This window comes from Chaetura pelagica, unplaced genomic scaffold, assembly GCF_000747805.2.
Source record: "Chaetura pelagica isolate M959 unplaced genomic scaffold, ChaPel_1.0 scaffold107, whole genome shotgun sequence".
Classification (NCBI taxonomy): Eukaryota; Metazoa; Chordata; class Aves; order Apodiformes; family Apodidae; genus Chaetura; species Chaetura pelagica.
The window spans coordinates 618,215-623,031 of record NW_009953979.1 but is presented as its reverse complement, the minus strand read 5'-3'; positions in this window follow the sequence as shown (position 1 = coordinate 623,031).

The window sequence follows — 4,817 nt, the reverse complement described above, 5'->3', positions numbered from 1 at the left end:
CCTGCTGAAGAAGGGACAGGGGAAAAAATAAAAACTCTCCCAATAAGGCTGCAGGTTTTGCTGCTCAGACAGAGAAGCTTCTCAGTGTTCCTTCAAGAGCAGCTAAAGGACTGTTCCTCCACACCTCTACCACCCACGGAACTAAGCCAGCCTGTGACAGAAGGAGTGTACACACCTACCTCCCCCCAGCCAGCAGAAACATGCACACTGCAAAGCTAAAACCATCTGGACTCCCGACTCACCACTTCTCATATGTGCTCCTGGCAGCAGCGGGAGGAGTAAACCAGCCAGGGCTGGAGAAAACTGTGGATCATCTTGCATGATGCTCACCTGCTCCTGCTTTATCAACTCCAGGGACACTAGCTCCAACCTGAGGACACATTCCTTCCTTTGGACAGATGTTGCCTCCCCCCAGATCTGCTTGCTCTTCTCCATAGCTATTGTACAAGAACTGGAGAGCTTCTGCTGGGTACAGTTTAAAGGCTGAGGCAGAGTCAAAGGCTGCAGGGGCCATTTGCAGCAGGAACTGGTGGAGTCTTCCTGCAGAGCATTTGGTTCTGACTAGGCATCACCATTTTGGCTGGTCCCACCTAAGAGCAACCGCTCATCTGAGCTACTTTTCAGCTACTCTGGCTTTGGGTACGTATTCAAGTTACACAAAGTGAGCCACCTTCTCAGATGACCTGCTGAGCTGCTGCCACACACTGACCTCTTCCACCAAGGTTAAACACAGGCCCACTTTGGAGACGAGGCAGAGAAATCAACAGAGCAACAGCTAAATGACTCTTTGATTATTTTCCATTGCCATCCATCCACATCCCATGCTGCTCCTTCCTTGCTGTTAATTTGGGATGACAGCTCATGCCACTGCATAAGTTTTCCAGGTAAGAAGGATTAGTTGTAACCAGAAGTTCAACCAGCCTTTTAATCAACAGAGCAGTGATGGATCTAGAGTCATACCTTCAAGACACAGACAGGGGAGAGCAGGACAAGCCTCACTATCTAAAGCAAAGCTGGAATATGTGACCCAGTACCAGAGATTTGTGCCTGGATCAGCTGATTTCTCAAAGCTAAAATAGCAAAGAAAAAAAAAACGTTCCACATGCAAACAAGACATGCAGGAATGGAGCACTGCAGCAAGATCAGCTGGGGCTTTGTTCACCCCCAGCCAGTCTGGTGTGTTAGCTCCGATTGCTCTTCTTACAAAGTCAATTGCAATCTCCAGCAAAGCACTTTCACCCACAGGTGCTCATACTGCTGGAGCACCCAAAGGCAATGAGAATCAGCAAGGGGCAGAAATTATGCTCTTTGAGCCAGAAGAGTGAATCCACCCACTCTTATCAAAGTCCCTATTGACTCAGTAACTACAACCTCGGGAGCAAAGCTCCTTCTGCCAGTTAGGATTGCACTCCTGCCCTCACGGCATATGTAGTTTTATTGACCTCTGCCTGCTGGTTCAGCTGCACCAGGCTGGGAAAGATACATCCAGTGGAGACCTGCTTAGACGTTTTATAGAATTATAAAATGGTTTGGGTTGGAAGGAAACTTATACATCATCCAGCTCCAATCCCCTGCCATGGGCAGGGGATTCCTCCCACTAATCCAGCCTGCTCCAAGCCTCATCCAACCTGGCCTTCAGCCCTGTGTCTTCCAAAACCAAGGCCAGTAAACACAACACCAGCACATAAGGGGTGACAGCAAGTGGCCAATGCTGCACACGCTGAGCTTTGCACACTACATAGCACTTTCCTCCTCACCCTGCTCTGCATTCAAGCTCCTGCTCATAGATTTCATTGCAACAGCGGTGTTTCCACCAGGACTGTGACCTGGGTCTTTGGTGCCTCTTACACAAAAGAGAAGGTTGCTGCAGCTGTCAGGACCCTCCCAAGTTCAACTGGAGACCCATTTTCACTGCACAGGCACTGGGAGGAAAGGCAGCAACACTACAAATCCCTCCAAGGCTGGATACACACAGCCTCTCTCTTCAAGCAAAAGCACTGTCATTATAGGAACAAAATTCGCTAATTTGGGAGGCCTGGCTCAAAGCTGGGCGTGTTCTGCTCATCTTCTTCCAGCACCCACACAAACCCACTACCTTTCACTACCTCTCCAAACGCACTTAGTATTTACTGACGAATCCCCACAAAATCTGTCTTCCATGGAACACCTCACACAACCCGGCACATTGGTCAAACCCACTCTCCCAAGTCCATTTATCTCCAGCTTATGAGCTCTAAGCATACAGGAGAGCATGAGCCAGCCCTGACCATTCCTGCCCTCACAGACTGCTCCAGGAGATCAGACCCAGGCAGACAGCCTCACCCAGCTAGAGAAGACAGCACATCACCTACTTCCTCCCTGAATGCATGACAGAATCTCACATTGGAAGGGACCTCAAGGATCATCTGGTCCAATCTTTCTTGGTGGAAGCACAGTCTAGACAAGATGGAGATCATACCAATGGCTGATTGTTCTCATTGTAAAAAATCTTCCTCTAATGTCTAACCTGAATCTCCCCTCTTCCATTTTAAAGCCGTAACCCCTTGTCCTATCACGACATGCCCTTATAAAATGGCTCCCCATGAATCCCCCTGGAAGGACAACTGCCACATGGCTCAATGCAATGGATCCTAGAAGAAGAACAAAACAGAGGGTTTTGTTCACTCCTGGTCTTGGAGAATACCAAAAAAAGGCTAACACCTCCCCATCTACATAAACCCACAATCCAGTGTTCCCCTGTGCTAAGGATCCTCTGCCACGGCAGAGCTTGTTTGCACTCACAGCTGCTTCCTTGAGAGGTTTCCAGTGCTTGGAACAAGACACAGACTGCCACGCTCCCACAAAGTGATCCTCCTCACCCTGCTCTGCATTCAAGCTCCTGCTCATAGATTTCATTGCAACAGCGGTGTTTCCACCAGGACTGTGACCTGGGTCTTTGGTGCCTCTTACACAAAAGAGAAGGTTGCTGCAGCTGTCAGGACCCTCCCAAGTTCAACTGGAGACCCATTTTCACTGCACAGGCACTGGGAGGAAAGGCAGCAACACTACAAATCCCTCCAAGGCTGGATACACACAGCCTCTCTCTTCAAGCAAAAGCACTGTCATTATAGGAACAAAATTCGCTAATTTGGGAGGCCTGGCTCAAAGCTGGGCGTGTTCTGCTCATCTTCTTCCAGCACCCACACAAACCCACTACCTTTCACTACCTCTCCAAACGCACTTAGTATTTACTGACGAATCCCCACAAAATCTGTCTTCCATGGAACACCTCACACAACCCAGCACATTGGTCAAACCCACTCTCCCAAGTCCATTTATCTCCAGCTTATGAGCTCTAAGCATACAGGAGAGCATGAGCCAGCCCTGACCATTCCTGCCCTCACAGACTGCTCCAGGAGATCAGACCCAGGCAGACAGCCTCACCCAGCTAGAGAAGACAGCACATCACCTACTTCCTCCCTGAATGCATGACAGAATCTCACATTGGAAGGGACCTCAAGGATCATCTGGTCCAATCTTTCTTGGTGGAAGCACAGTCTAGACAAGATGGAGATCATACCAATGGCTGATTGTTCTCATTGTAAAAAATCTTCCTCTAATGTCTAACCTGAATCTCCCCTCTTCCATTTTAAAGCCGTAACCCCTTGTCCTATCACGACATGCCCTTATAAAATGGCTCCCCATGAATCCCCCTGGAAGGACAACTGCCACATGGCTCAATGCAATGGATCCTAGAAGAAGAACAAAACAGAGGGTTTTGTTCACTCCTGGTCTTGGAGAATACCAAAAAAAGGCTAACACCTCCCCATCTACATAAACCCACAATCCAGTGTTCCCCTGTGCTAAGGATCCTCTGCCACGGCAGAGCTTGTTTGCACTCACAGCTGCTTCCTTGAGAGGTTTCCAGTGCTTGGAACAAGACACAGACTGCCACGCTCCCACAAAGTGATGGGGACAACGCCTGGCACATTTCTGTGTGTCTGACTGTGCAGGGAGCAGCCATGTGGCAGGAACAATTTGGTCCTGAGCTAAATGTGAGGGGAATCCCTGGGCTGGCCATGCCCCCGCCAGGATATGGAAGTGCACACACCCAGCACTCCCTCCTCCATGGCTCCTTCACAGCGTAACCCGGCAGGGTGCTGTCCTTGCTGCGTGCCAGTGATGTGCCACATTCATCCCCTTGTCCACATCACTGCCCCCCCAACCCCAGGCGTGGGGAGGACAGGCACACAGCATCACTCCCAATCACACCCACGTGGTGCCCACTGCACGGTCCTCCCCTGGGGGAACAACCAGCCTAGGGGTGCCCACCTGGCACACGGTCACACTTGCACCACATTGTGCTGGACACTGTACCCCACAGCATCACACACAGCACTGTCGCCCCTGCTGCGAAAAGGATGGGTGGTGCAGTTTGCAGGTGGACACACCTTGATGTGCTGCAGGGCCCATAACTCTCCCCCCTGTCCTCTCCTGCAAGGAGCAGGTCCCACGTCCCACACATCAGAGCTTCACTGCACTGGTCCTCACCCCACTGCAAAGGTGGGGCACACGGGGGGTTCACACACCTTGTACAACCACCCTTCCACTGCGTGGCTCCCCCCCCAGCTCCACGGCACCACTGTAGCTGCCTGCCGCCCCACAGAACCGGGCCCCACAGCTCCCTCTCCACGGGACAAGGACCTACGGCAGCCCCCATCTCCCCACCCAGCTCTGGGTCTGACAGCACCTTCAGCCCCCCGCCCAGGTCCCACAGCACCCCTTCCCATAGCACCTGACCCCCCCGCCCCACAGCACGCAGCCCCACTGCAGCCCCC